Raw genomic sequence first — 14,685 nt, 5'->3', positions numbered from 1 at the left:
GCAGGTAAAGCCACTGCCTGCAGTGTCGGCATCCCATATGGGCACCGGTTTGTGTCCCAGCTGCTCCACTTCCAATCCAGCTCTCTGTTATGGCCTGGGAAAGCAGTAGAAGATGGCCCAAGTCCTTGGACTGCTGTACCCATGTGGGAGACCAGGAAGAAGCTCCTGGCTCCTGGCTTCAGATCAGCTCAGCTGCCTTTCTGTATCTCTGCCTTTCAAATAAAATAAATCTTAAAAAAAAAAAAAGTTAAAAAAATAAAAAATAAAAAAAACCTTTAAAAAAAAAGTCTCTAAACGTTTGGTGTGCGTGCGGTTCTTTTTCCCTGTTTTCCATCCTTGATTCTTAGATCACTTGGGTAATAGTGACCCAATGATACCAAGCTTTATGTGCAGCCCTTGGCAACCTGTCCACATCAGGAGGGAGAGGTGACGCGTGGCTGTGAGCCCAGTCATGGTCTGACACTGTCTGCCTGCTAGCGGGTATTTTTTGTTCCAAGTTTATGTATTTGAAAGGTAGAAGAAAGCGCTTCCACCGAAGGCTCACCACAGCCGGGGCTGGGCGAAAATGCAGCTAGGAGCCAACAGCTCTGTAGGTCTCCCAGATGAATAGAAGCCACCCAAGGGTGCCGCCAGCAACTGCCGCCTCCCAGAACGTGCCCTAGCAGGAAACTAGATCAGAGCGGAGGGAGGACCCCGTCCAAGCACTGTGATAGGGGACACCAGTGCCCGGAGACAGGACTGAGTCCAGGCACTGTGATGGGGGCGCTGGTGTCTGAGGAGACAGGACTCAGTCCTACCTAGGCACTGTGATGGGGACACTGGTGCCCCAGGAGACAGGACTGAGTCCAGGCACTGTGATGGGGGCACTGGTGCCCCAGGAGACAGGACTGAGTCCAGGCACTGTGATGGGGGTGCTGGTGCCCCAGGAGACAGGACTCAGTCCAGGCACTGTGATGGGGGCACTGGTGTCTGAGGAGACAGGACTCAGTCCAGGCACTGTGATGGGGGCACTGGTGTCTGAGGAGACAGGACTGAGTCCAGGCACTGTGATGGGGGTGCTGGTGCCCCAGGAGACAGGACTCAGTCCAGGCACTGTGATGGGGGCGCTGGTGCCCCAGGAGACAGGACTCAGTCCAGGCACTGTGATGGGGGCGCTGGTGCCCCAGGAGACAGGACTGAGTCCAGGCACTGTGATGGGGGTGCTGGTGCCCCAGGAGACAGGACTCAGTCCAGGCACTGTGATGGGGGCGCTGGTGCCCCAGGAGACAGGACTGAGTCCAGGCACTGTGATGGGGGCACTGGTGCCCCAGGAGACAGGACTGAGTCCAGGCACTGTGATGGGGGCACCAGTGCCTGGAGACAGGACTTGAGTCCAGGCACTGTGATGGGGACACTGGTGCCCCAGGAGACAGGACTGAGTCCAGGCACTGTGATGGGGGCGCTGGTGCCCCAGGAGACAGGACTGAGTCCAGGCACTGTGATGGGGGTGCTGGTGCCCCAGGAGACAGGACTCAGTCCAGGCACTGTGATGGGGGCACCAGTGCCCGGAGACAGGACTGAGTCCAGGCACTGTGATGGGGGCACCAGTGCCCAGAGACAGGACTCAGTCCAGGCACTGTGGTGGGGGCGCTGGTGCCCCCAATGGCAGCTCCACCTCTGCATCACATTATCCTCCCCTGTGAAGTACTTTAAACAGGAGAGGACGCACGGAGTGAGGGCTCACTGAGTTTTCCACAAGGGCAGACTGTGTAGCTGCCATCCATTCAAAGAGAAAACTGGACCGTCACTCCCTCCCAGTTCTGGGCCCCAGGGGCGTCCAGCACCTGGCGGTCACTGTCAGCTACGCCGAGATCCAGTTACAGGCAGGCAGGCCCGTGAGGGGACAGCGGATGAACTTTTTCAAGTGTATCTGTGCGGTTAGCAGTGACTGAGACAAAGAACATTGTCATCACACAGGAACTCCCAGCCCGCCGAGGCAGCCTCGTTCTTTGTCCCCAGAGTTCGGGGTGTTTCTGGAAGCCTGCCGTCACTCCGACGTGGCTGCCTGTGGCAGGGTATTCTAGGGGCTGGCCTTGTACACAGTGGCCGACACACCACTTGAAATGCTCACATCCCATACTGAATACCGGCTTCGTGTCCTCACTGCACCTCAGATTACAGCTTCTTACCCATATGTACTCTTTTTAAAAACATATATAGGGGCTGGCGCCATGGCTCACTTGGTTAATCCTCTGCCTGCTGCACCGGCATCCCATATGGCGCCAGTTCAAGTCCTGGCTGCTCCCCTTCCAGTCCAGCTCTCTGCTGTGGCCCGGGAGGGCAGTGGAGGATGGCCCAAGTGCTTGGGCCCTGCACCCCATGGGAGACCAGGAGAAGCACCTGGCTCCTGGCTTCAGATTGGTGTAGCTCTGGCCGTGGTGGCCATTTGGGAGGTGAACCAACAGAAGGAAGACCTTTCTGTCTCTCTCACTGTCTGTCAAATAATAAATAAAAAATATGTATTTATTTATTTGAAAGGCAGAGCTACAGAGAGGCAGAGAGAGCAAGAAAGGTCTTCCATCTGCTGGTTCACTCCCCAGATGACCACAGGCGCTGGAGCTGCACTGATCCGGAGCCGGGAGCCAGGAGCTTCTCCTGGTCTCCCATGGGGTGCAGGGCCCAAGCACCTGGGCCATCCTCCACTGCCCTCCCGGGCCACGGCAGAGAGCTGGCCTGGAAGAGGAGCGACTGGGACTTGAACTGGCGCCATATGGGATGATGGCGCGGCAGGCAGGGCTTCACCGCTATGCCGTGGTTTGTACTCTGCAGGTAGCAGTGCACACTGGGTGAGTTCTGGTCCCTGAGTGGCCGGGCCCTGGCCTGGATGTTGCAGATATTTGGGGAATAGCCTGTGTCTGTCTGCCTTCCAAATAAGTAAACATGTTTAAAGTTCACTGTCAGTTAAGTCGGATGATACCCCACGGTGTGAATACAGCACTGTTGGCCTGCTGCTGAATGCGACATGCGGTGGTTTTCGGTTTCTGGCTATTACGACTAAGGCTGCTGTGCACACGTACGTGGAAATACATGTGTTTCCAGTTCTCAGGGGCAGACTTTGAGGTTTCTGGAACATACAGTAAATGTGTGTTTGCTCAAAACTGCCAGGCCACAGTGTGGCTGTACCAGCCCACTTGCCACTTCCTCGGCAGCATTGCTGTTGGCCCGTCATGCAGTCTGCTCGTTGTAACGGATGTTCCCTCTGCATCCGGTGATGGTGAGCATCTCGTCCATCCTTGCTGGCCACGGATGTTTCTCAGGAAGCACGGCTCAAAAAGCCTGCCCTGTGTGCCGGTTCCTGAAGGTCGGACGCCAGTAGGTACTGCGGGGGTTTGTTTGCTTGTTGTTATTGTTTGGGTTTTTGTTTTGTTTTGTTTTTGACAGGCAGAGTTAGACAGTGAGAGAGAGACAGACAGAGAGAAGGGTCTTCCTTCTGTTGGTTCATCCCCCAAATGGCCGCTATGGCTGGTGCGTTGTGCCGATCCGAAGGCAGGAGCCAGGTGCTTTTCCTGGTCTCCCATGGGGTGCAGGGCCCAAGCACTTGGGCCATCCTCCACTGCCTTCCCAGGCCACAGCAGAGAGCTGGCCTGGAAGAGGGGCAACCGGGACAGAACCGGCGCCCCGACCGGGACTAGAATCCCGGGTGCCGGCGCCGCAGGCGGAGGATTAGCCTAGTGAGCCGCAGCGCTGGCTGGTACTGTGTTTTAAATTCAGTTTTTAATTGTTCACGGCTGGAATGTAGAAATGTAACTGTTTGTGTTTATCATGTGTCTTGCGACCTTGTTACACTCCTTCCTCCTCCTGTAGCTTTTCTATTGCTTCCTGGAGCTGCAGTCACGCCACTGCACGTGGGGATGACTTTAACTCTCTCTCACCAGGCTTCAGGCCTTGCACTCCCTTTTCTGGCCACGGTGGTGCGCTCTGGAATTCTGCCCCGAGGCAGTGAAGGCGCGGCTGTGCCTGGATTCTGATCTGTGAGGCAGTGTCATCTTGCACCTGCTCAGTGCAGCTCCGGGCCTTGTGCGGGTGCTGTCAAGGAAGACGCCTGTTCTTAGCTAGCCGACAGGTTTGTCATCAGTTCTACTAAATGGTACCCAGGGATTTTTTATTGTCTCTACTGAGATAAGCATAGAAATTCTTCCTTTACTAATGCGGCAAACGACAGTCATTTTCATAGGTTGAAATACTGCTCCCTTCCTTTGTGGGCGATCCTACTTGGGTAGCATGTGTTAGCCTTTTGTATGTCACTGAATTTAATCTGATAAAAATATTTCATTGAGAGCCTGTAGTCCATAATTTTTCATAAAGCATTGTCATTAAGTTTTGGTATCAATTTTTGTCAATCTCTTAAAGTGGTGTCTTTATTTTCTCAGCGTTTGTATAATGAATGTTACTTCTGGCTTGGATGTTAGGATTCGCTAGTGAGACGGAGCTGTCGTTGTGGGAGGAGTGCGCTTTGTTAAGATTTGCTGTCTTGTCAGCTGCAGAGTTCACGTTTCGATTCTTGAGTAGGTCGTGCTACGTTGTGTGTTCGAGGTTCTGTGTCTTCCAGCTTGTCACATTCACTTGACATCAAGGTCTCACGACGCGTCCTCTTAGGCATTTACCACCTGCAGTGCCTGCGCTGCTTGTCTTTTTCTCTCCTGATACAGAATTGGGTTTCTCCGGGCTTCCCCATTCATCTTCTCCTAGAACAACGGCTGTCTTTGTCGACTGCTCCGTTGTTTTCTACGCCATCCATTTCTACTAATTTTTAGTTATTTTTTAAGTTACTCTGAGTTTAATTTGCGCTTTTTCTGACTTCTTAAAATGGGACTTAGAGCATCGTTCGGGTTTATTCAGCACTTTTAGCCTGAGACAGCTGCGGGTTCACATGCAGCTGTAGGAAATAATAGGAGACTCTCCAGAGAGCGCCTCGCCGTGGCTTCCCCACCTCAGCGGGATTGCGGCTTTCCGGAGCTGTTACTGTGAACTGATGGAGGATTGTGTCAAGTGCTTGATGTTTGTCTTTCGATCGTCAGTATGGTAGATCACATTGGTTTCCCTTTTTTATTTTGTATACTTGCTCGTTTCTATTTATTTCAAAGGCAGCGAGCAGGAGAGCGCGCGCCCACACTTCCACCCACTGATTCACTGCCCAGATGTCCACAGCAGCCAGGGCTGAGCCGGGTCAGCACCAGGAACCAGGAACTGCGTCTCGGGGTCCCTGTGGGTGGCAGGACTCAGGCACGTGAGCCGGCAGGTGTTGCCCCCAGATGCACACTGGCAGGAAGCTGCGTGGACGGTGAACAAGGGATTTGGTCTCAGCGCGCTCAGCGTGGGGTGTGGGCGTCCCAGTGGTGGCTTAGCCCACTGCACTAAAACACCTTCGCTAGGGATCGGTGATTAAAGACGCTTTAAAGACTTATTCACTTATTTAAAAGTCAGAGTTACACAGAGGAGAGGCAGAGAGAGAGAGAGAGAGAGAGAGAGAGAGAGAGAGATAGGTCTTCCATCCACTGGCTCACTCCCCATTTGGCCGCAACGGCCAGAGCTGTGCCCATCAGGAGCCAGGAGCTTCTTCCCGGTCTCCCACGTGAGTGCAGGGGCCCAAGGACTTGCGCCATCTTCCACTGCTTTCCCAGGCCACAGCAGAGAGCTGGATCAGAAGTGGAGCAGCCGGGTCTCGAACCAGCACCCATGTGGGATGCCAGCACTGCAGGAGGTGGCTTTACCCACTATGCCACAGCACCAGCCCCAGTATAAATTTTTTTTAAGATCTGTTTATTTACTTGAAACTCAGAGTTACGCAGAGAGAAGGAGAGGCAGAGAGAGAGAGGTTTTCCATCCGCTGGTTCACTCCCCAGTTGTCCACAACAACTGGAGCTGTGCTGATCCGAAGCCAGGAGCCAGGAGCTTCTTCTGGGTCTCCCACGTGGGCACAGGGGCCAAAGGACTTGGGCCATCTTCTTCTGCTTTCCCAGGCCATAGCAGAGAGCTGGATTGGAAGAGGAGAAGCCAGGACTCGAACCAGCGCCCCTATGGGATGCCGGCACTGCAGGCGGCGGCTTTACCCGCTATGCTGCAGTCCCCCCCCCCCATAATTAAACATTAAAACTACTTTGTGGGACCAGCACTGTGCTCCACTTCCGATCCAGCTCTCTGCTGTGGACTGGGAAAGCAGTAGAAGATGGCCCAAGTGCTTGGGCCCCTGTACCCGCATGGGAGACCTGGAAGAAGCTCCTGGCTCCTGGCTTTGGATCAGCGCAGCTCCAGCCCTTGCAGCCATCTGGGGAGTGAACCTCATCTGGCAGAAAAACCTCTCTCTCTCTGTCTCTCTGTCTTTCAAATAATTAAAATAAAATAAATAAATCTAAAAGAAAAAAAAACACTTTGTATCCCTGGAATAAGCCCAGTTTATTGATAGTTCGGAACTCTTTGTAGATGATCTGGTTAAAAGTTCATGAAAAATGAAATTAAAAGATTGTTTCGGTGGTAACTTTTTTAAAAATATTTACTCTTTTTTGGGGAAGTCACAGTTACAGAGAGGGAGAGAGAGAGGTTTTCAAGCCACTGGTTCACACCCCTAATGGCCGCAACGGACAGAGCTGGGCCTGACCAAAACCAGGAGCCAGGAGCTTCATCTGGGTCTCCTTGTGGGTAGCCGGGAACCCAACACTTGGGCCATCTGCTGCTTTTCCAGGCCATCAGCAGGGAGCTGGGTCAGAAGTGGAGCAGCCGAGACTCGAACCAGCTCCTGTATGGGGTGCCGGCATCTCAGGCAGCAGCTCCACCTACTGTACCACGACACCGGCCCCCCAGAGAGCTGCTGAAGTCCCCGCAAACAGGCATCTCCGTGAACTCTGTTCTTGTTTGTGTGGGAGTCTGGCACCCACCTCTGTGGGCAGCACTGCCCTGGGCTCACCACGTCTGCTGTGGCGGCACTGGGGGCTTGGTAAGATGAACTGGGATGTGTTCTGTCTCCAGGATGAGAACGTGTAAAACTAGCAGTAACTTGTACTAAACGTTTGGCGGAGCTCTTAGTGACGTCAGCCGGGCCTGAGAGCCGGGAGGGGGCAGCAGTTATGACCTCGGAATTTTCTCAGCTCCAGGGCTGTTCAAGTCGTCTCACGCTGAGTGCGTGCCCGCGTCTCGGAGCTGACCCAGCTGTCATGTCTGTTCCTCGTGTTCTCCCTCGTGAGGCCTCCGGGGTCTGTTGCCACGTTCCCCGTTTCATTCCCGGTTTGTGTCTTTCGTTCCTCTTAACTGTGTCTTACCCTTTGCTGTGTTAGTCTTACTGCGTGGTCGTCATGTTTAAAAATCTTTTCAAAGCTGCTTCTCTGTTTCATTAATTTTTCTCTTAATACTTTTTGTGTTCAACTTCATTAATTTCTGCTTTTCTCTCTTTTGTTTCCCTTTCTGCTTTTTGGGGGCATTTATTTTTTAAAATTTCTATTTGTTTTCATTATTTCAGTTGAAAGGCAGAAAGAACAAGAGAGACAGAGGTCCTCCACCCTCTGTTCACTCCCCAGATGTCTGCAGCAGTCAGGGCTGGGTCAGGCCGCAGCCGAGAGCCCGGAAATCGGCCCAGCTTCCCACGTGAGTGGCAGGGTGCGAATTAGCAGGACGCTCCATCCGAAGCAGAACCGGGATTTGAGCCCAGGCACTCCAGTGAGGGATGCGGGCATCCCAAGTAGGGTCTGGACCACGGTGCCAAGCACCCACTCTAGGGTTAGTCTTTGTCTGGATTCTTGAGATGAAAGCTTAAGTATTAATTTAAGGCTTCCCCTCTCTCTCTCTCTCTCTCTCTCTCTCTCTGATTTATTTCTTTGGGGCCAGCGTGGTGATAAAGCCGGTTAAGCTACTGCCTGTGGTGCTAGCATCCCACATGGGTGCCGGTTTGAGTCCCAGCTGCTCCTCTTCCAATCCAGCTCCCTGCGAAGGTGCCTGGGAAAGCAGCAGAGGACGGCCCAAGAGCTTGGGCCCCTGCACCCGTGTGGGAGACCCGGAAGAAGCTCCTGGCTCCTGCCTCCTGCCTCCTGGCTTCGGCCTGGCCCAGCCCAGCCCCAGCCATCACAGTCCCTGGGGGAGTGAGCCAGTAGGTGGAGAATCTCTGTCTCTCCCTCTTTCTGTAACTCTGCCTTTCAGATAAATTAAAGTCAATTCTTTAAAAAATGTATTTCTTTGAAAGGCAGAACTATAGAAAGGAGAAGAGAGAGAGAGAGAGAGGGAGCGCGCGAGAGCAAGTGCACTCCCCAAATGGCCACAATAGCCAGGGCTGAGCCAGACGGGAGCCAAGAGCTAGGAACTCCGCCCAGGCAAACCCCCCCCCCCCCCCGGGTTGAGCAGCCGGGAGCCTGAGCCGGATGCTAGAGCCGCAGGCACACGCTGAGTCTACGCGTGCCCCCAGCACTGCGCTAGCCGCCTTCCTAATTTCACTTGGACGTTTGTTTCTTCACTCAGTTCCCCCACTTGATTTCTTTTATTTCCCTTGAGATCGCCTCTTTTGACCACAGAGGACTTAGAAGGCCATCGTTTGGCTGGCAGGTGCTCGGAGTCTTTCCCGCTGTCTTCTGTTCCTGTTTCAAGCTGGATTTCAGTGTGGTGGCAGAAGACATATTGCTGACTTACCAAGACCACTGCTGACAACATGGTCCTTCGCCCATGTGAGCCGCACGGGGTCTCCCCCACCGTCATGTCCACCTAGAACCTGTCTGTGTGACCTCATTTAAAATAGTCTTTGCAGTTGTCACCTCATTAAGATGAGGTCAGCGCTGGGTTAGGGTGGGCTGTAAGCCAGTGATTGGTGTCCCTGGAAACACCTGACTTCTGACACAGGAGACCACCACGTGACAGGCAGAGGTCGGGGTGCTGTGTCTACAAACCAGGGAACACAGGGTGACCAACCGCCACCGCTGTCCCAGAGAGAGGCGTCTCCCGGCACCTGGCCAGCAGTCTCGGACCCAGGCCTCCGGAGCTGCCGAAGAACCTAGGCTCTGTCTAAGGCACCCGGTGCCACAGCTGCCCCAGGACACCGTCCCGGGGAGACGGCCACTCCACAGCTGCCCCAGGACACCGTCCCGGGGAGACGGCCACTCCACAGCTGCCCAGGACACCGTCCCGGGGAGACGGCCACTCCACAGCTGCCCCAGGACACCGTCCCGGGGAGACGGCCACTCCCGCACACTGCTGTGCGTCCCGTGCGTGGGAGTCCTGGGTTCTCGGCTCGGGGGGCTGAACTCAGAAGGGCATCTTCTCCCGGGCTGAAGCTGACCCAGCACCGGGCACTGCGCGGAGTCACCGCCTTGCTTTAGGGATTTTGCCGGAGGCTTGGGAGACACAGGCAGCGCGCTCACCCTTCCTCGGGCCACACTCGTGGCTGTGACCTGGAGGCCGCGCTGACTGGGCTGAGGAACGCCAGTGCCGCCGTCCCCTCCAGCTCTGCTCCGCAACATCGTGTTGGCAGGCTGGCGTGGGCCGTCATGGAAACAGGCAGACACAGCAGGACTTCTGTGAGGGCCGGCGCGTGGCGCAGCGGGTTAACACCCTGGCCTGAAGTGCCGGCATACAAATGGGCGCTGGTTCTAGTCCCGGCTGCTCCACTTCTGATCCAGCTCTCTGCTATAGCCTGGAAAAGCAGTGGAAGATGGCCCAAGTCCTTGGGCCCCTGCACCCGCATGGGAGACCCAGAAGAAGCTCCTGGCTCCTGGCTTCAGATCAGCGCAGCTCCGGCCATTGCAGCCAACTGAAGAATGAACCAATGGATGAAAGACCTCCCTCTCTTTCTCTCTGCTTCTCCTTCTCTCTCGTATAACTCTGACTTTCAGATAAATAAATCTTTTAAAAAAGAGATTGATGCAGTCACTGTTGGTATTACAGATTATTCACGCATGTGGGGCATTTTAAAGTGAGGAAGGGAGGAACTCTGTACGTTGTCTAATCGGTTGTGCTGGTGTGCACGACCCTCCTGTGCCAACACACTAGTCGCTGTGAGCCAGATCAGCTTTGCGTGGGGTTTACATACGCCATCTTAACTATTTAGTGTAGCTAGTCAGAATCCACCTATGTTAAAAATAAGGATACAGGTAAGTTTTATGAACTTTGTTCTTTTTAGTTTTTTTTTTTTTTTTTAATACTGATTTGTTTATTTGAAAGACAGAGTGCCCATCTGCTGGTTCACTCCCCCAAATGCCTACAACGGCCGGGCCGAGGCCAGGCAGATCCAGGAGCCAGGAACTCAGTGCAGGTCTCCCACGTGGGTAGCAGAGATCCAAGCCCTTGACCCTTTGCCGTGGCCTCCGGGAAGCTGGCACTGAGAGTGGGGGTGGGGTTCAGACATGCAGTATGGGACGTGGGCCTTCCGGCCGGCTCTTAGCTGCTCCCTCAAACGCCGCCCTCCGCTTGTATTTGTACAGGAAACGACTGTGACAGCCTGGAGCTGCAGCACAGGCTGACACTCTGATAAGAAGAGAAGAAACGGTTACTTATAAACAAGAATTCACGAAACAAATTTGTGATCAAGAGATCAAGTGCACTTGGGGTTTGGGATGTCCGTTTGCCTCGTTAGGATTTGTTACTGTGCGGGCACCGTGGCTTAGTCAGCTAAGCTTCCACCTGTGGTGCCGGCATCCCATGTGGGCACCCGTTCGAGTCCCGGCTGCTCCACTTCCCATCCAGCTCTCTGCTGTGGCCTGGGAAAGCAGTGGGAGACGGCCCGAGTGCTTGGGCCCCTGCACCTGCGTGGGAGACCTGGAAGGAGCTCCTGGATTTGCGTGGGCCCAGCTCTGGCTCTTGTGGCCTTTTAGGGAGTGCAGCCGTGGCTCGGAGACCTCTGTCTCTGTCTCTCCCTCCCCCTCTCTCTGTAACTCTGCCTCTCATATAAATAAATAAAATCTTACACACACACACACACACACACACAGTGGTCCCAAAATCTTAAAAAAAAAGTTACGTCTTGGCCAGTGCCACAGCACAGAGAGTGTCCCCCACACGTCTGGCTGCTGGTTAGAGTGCGCGCAGCCCCGTGGCAGGAGCGTCACAGCCTGTAAAGTAAGGCTACAGCATCCCCCTGGTTCTTCCTCTGACACAGAGAGCTGAGGGGTTAGAGCGTGGCCTGACGTCGGGGCATTGTAACCCTCGGTGTCAGTACTTAGAATATATTGTGCACCTTTAGACCAAAGGGTTTGAAAACCCGAATACTTTCTCTCTTTTTAAGATTTATTTGAAAGAATTGGAGAGAGAGATCTTCCATCTGCTGGTCACTCTCCCGGTGGCTGCAATGGCCAGGGCTGGGCCAGGCGAAAGGTCTCCCACGCAGGTGGCGGGCGTCACCTGCTGCCTCCGGGGTGCGCAGCACAGCAGGAAGTTCCGCTGGAAATGGAGCAGCCGGGACTGGGTGCTGGCAGTGCAGGCCGTGCCTGACCCCTGGGCCCCCCCGGGCCCCCGCCTTTTGTGCAAGCCACTGGAAATGGCCTTTGCTGTAAGATGCACTTATTTATTTGAAAGAGGTACACAGAGAGGGAGGGGGGAAGAGGGGGAGAGGGGGAGGGGGAGAGAGGGAGGGGAAGAGAGGGAGGGGGGAGAGGGAGAGGGGGAAGAGAGGGAGGGGGAGAGGGAGGGGGGAGAGGGAGAGGGAGAGGGGGAAGAGAGGGAGGGGGAGAGGGAGGGGGAGAGGGGGAGAAGGAGGGGGGAGAGAGGGAGGGGGGAGAGGGAGAGGGGGAAGAGAGGGAGAGGGAGGGGGAGAGGGGGAGAAGGAGGGGGGAGAGAGGGAGGGGGAGAAGGGGAGAGAGGGAGAGGGGGAGGAGGGAGGGTGAGAGGAGGAGAGGGGGAGAGAGGGAGAGGGAGAGGGGGACAGAGGGAGGAGGGGAGAGGGGGAGAGAGCGGGAGAGGGAGAGGGGGAGAGAGGGGGAGAGGTCTTCCATCCTCTGGCTCACTCCCCAATTGGCCGCACTGGCCAGAGCTGCGCTGATCCAAAGCCAGGAGCCAGGAGCTTCTTCCGGGTCTCTCTCACGGGTGCAGGGGCCCAAGGACTTGAGGCATCTTCCACTGCTTGCCAAGACCACAGCAGAGAGCCGAATCGGAAGTGGAGCAGCCGGGACTCGAACTGACGCCCATGTGGGATGCCGGCACTGCAGGCGGCGGCTTTACCCACTACGCCACAGCGCTGGTCACAGGAAATCACCTTTTTCTAAGAGGAACTCACTGAAAGAATGATTGCTCAGCGGAGGATTGTCGTGAGCCCTTAGTCGCGGGGAACAACTCACAGCCTGGCTGTCAGGGGACTGGAAGCTGTCTCCCCCAGCCTCGTGTTCTCAGAAGCCAGCACTTGGGGCCGGCGCTGTGGCACGGCAGGGAGGCTGCCGCCTGCGGAGCCGCATCCCGTATGGGTGCCGGTTCGAGTCCCGGCTGCTCCACTTCCGATCCAGCTCTGCTGTGGCCTGGGAAAGCAGTGGAAGATGCCCCAAGTGCTTGGGCCCCTGCACCCACCTGGGAGACCCAGAGGAAGCTCCTGGCTCGTGGCTTCAGATCAGCGCAGCACACCGGCCGTTGTGACCATTTAGGGAGTGAACCAATGTATGGAAACCACCCCCCTTCTCTTTCTTTCTCTTTTTCTCTGCCTCCTTCTCTCTCTCTGTAACTCTGACTTTCAAGTAAATATTTTTCAATATTTTCAAGTAAATATTTTTTTATGACAGACAGAGTTAGACAGTGAGAGAGAGAGACAAAGGTCTTCTTTCCGTTGGTTCACCCCCCAAATGGCCATTACAGTGCTTCTTCCTGGTCTCCCATGGGGTGCAGGGCCCAAGCACTTGGGCCATCCTCCACTGCACTCCCGGGCCACAGCAGAGAGCTGGCCTGGAAGAGGAGCAACCGGGACAGAACCGGCGCCCCGACTGGGACTAGAACCCGGGGTGCCGGCACTGCAGGCGGAGGATTAGCCTGGTGAGCCGCGGCTCCGGCCCCTGGAAGTCTTCTGACACCTTCACTGTGTGTAAGCTCTTAGCTGTCCACAGAAACCAATCTACAGTGAAACTCGGTGGGTTCGGCTCTCTCTGCCGTATGTGTGTGTGTCCTGAGTCAGCCTGCCGGGGGCACAGCGGCGGGTCTGCGGGTCCAGGTGACAGCACCTGCGCAAATGCTGCCCGCAGTTCTCAGGAGGCTCCCTCAGGTCAGGGCACAGCCAAGCGGAGCTTCCTCCGGTGCTGGCACATGGGACACTCAGCTGCCACCAGGATCCAGGGGCTCTGCACCACCTCCCCATTCAACCAGCCACAGATGGGAAACATTCGGAAAAAACTGTGTCCCTACAGATTACGGGCGGGCTTTGTCTTTGTCCCACTTCCCTAAGCGATGAGTGTCACGACCCTTTACGTAGTTTACGTGTGTTAGCCGTCACAGGTGGCCTGCAGCCCATGTAGTGTGCACGGGGGCACGCATGTAGGTTACGTGCAGTAGGGTCCCATCCTGCAGGCGAGGCCTGAGCATCCGTGGGTGTTGGTATCGGGGTCCTGGAACCGACCTCCGGGGATGCTGAAGTGTGTAGTGCCGCTGATGGCACCGGGGACATGCGCTCTGTATTACATTCTGGGGCGATGCGGTCCCCACGACCACGGGTGACACACTCCCGCTAAGTGTGATTGCCGTTAGTTAACGTGGGAGGGGACGCTAGGTGAGTCTGGGGAAAGAAGGGAAACAGAAACCCGAGGGTGCCCACATCGTGGCTGCGGAGAGAGGGTGGGGAGTCAGAGGTCAAAGCTGCAGAAGCTGACGCGGGCCCTGGCCGTGCCCAGAGCTGGAGGGTGAGGTGAGAGGGAGCCGGCGGGCGGTGGGAACAGGGCTGACCGCGGCGAGCACGGCCAGGGACAGCCCCCGCTGGGCGCTCAGCCGCGGGGAAGGACAGGGTCACAAAGCCCCTGCCCGCAGCTGGGGAGGAAGTGGCAGGGCTGGGCTGGCAGTGGGCTGGCAGTGGGCTGCCTCACTGTCGTGCCTTAACCACGAGCAAGCGCCTCCCCCAGGACACTGACCTCAGACCTGAAGTCCTCTTGCAGCCGCCGGCCTCGGAATCGCTGTTCGTTAGGTTTCCGTCCCCACGACAGGGTGCCGAGGGGAACGCTGGAATGCGTGCCTCAAACCGGCCCCTGGAGCTGGCCCCACGCCTGCAGCGTGGGCCTCCCGAAGTGGGGTCCGCAGCGCCGCAGCCCCGCGGAGACGGGCGCGACCTCTGCTCTTCTTGTCCTTCGTCTGAGAAAGCCCCGATGCGAAGGCGGAGCCGTTGCTGTGGTTTGCGCGTGGCGTGGCCCCTCAGAGCCCATGTTCCGGAAGCGTGGTCCCCGTGTGACCACGTAGTCACCGTCAGAAGGGGCGGATGTTGTAGGGTGACTTGCGGGAAGGCCGAGGGGCTGGGAGGGCCCCCGCGGCCCGCGCTGAGGGCCTGGGCTGAAGTCCCAGCTCCACTTCCGCTGCCGCACACTTGCTGGCTCGGGAACTCGAGTCTCGGCCGTTCACGGGCCTCCCGGGTGCGGTTCTGCTCTCCTGACTTCACCTTGGCCCAGCCTGGCTGTGGTGGGCAGTTACCCTCAAAGTACCTTAAAGAGCACATTCATTTGTTGTCTTGTTCCTGCAGGGCATAAAATAGATGACGTATTTTTTTTAAGATTGTTTATTTGAAAG

At 56.0% G+C, this 14,685-nt stretch overlaps 1 non-coding gene across 1 annotated transcript; it reads right to left on the bottom strand.

The window, feature by feature from the left end:
• Positions 1 to 10,115: 10,115 nt before the first annotated feature.
• On the bottom strand, positions 10,116 to 14,461 carry LOC127486623 (uncharacterized). Its single transcript, XR_011389349.1, has 2 exons — positions 14,040 to 14,461; positions 10,116 to 10,473 (listed from the first exon to the last, which is right to left on the bottom strand). It is a non-coding gene; the product is annotated as an uncharacterized protein (transcript).
• Between the last annotated feature and the right edge of the window lie 224 nt (positions 14,462 to 14,685).

This window comes from Oryctolagus cuniculus, chromosome 6 (genome assembly GCF_964237555.1).
Source record: "Oryctolagus cuniculus chromosome 6, mOryCun1.1, whole genome shotgun sequence".
Classification (NCBI taxonomy): domain Eukaryota; kingdom Metazoa; phylum Chordata; class Mammalia; order Lagomorpha; family Leporidae; genus Oryctolagus; species Oryctolagus cuniculus.
The sequence above is the reverse complement of the archived record's forward strand: the minus strand, read 5'-3'. Positions and strand labels throughout refer to the sequence as shown.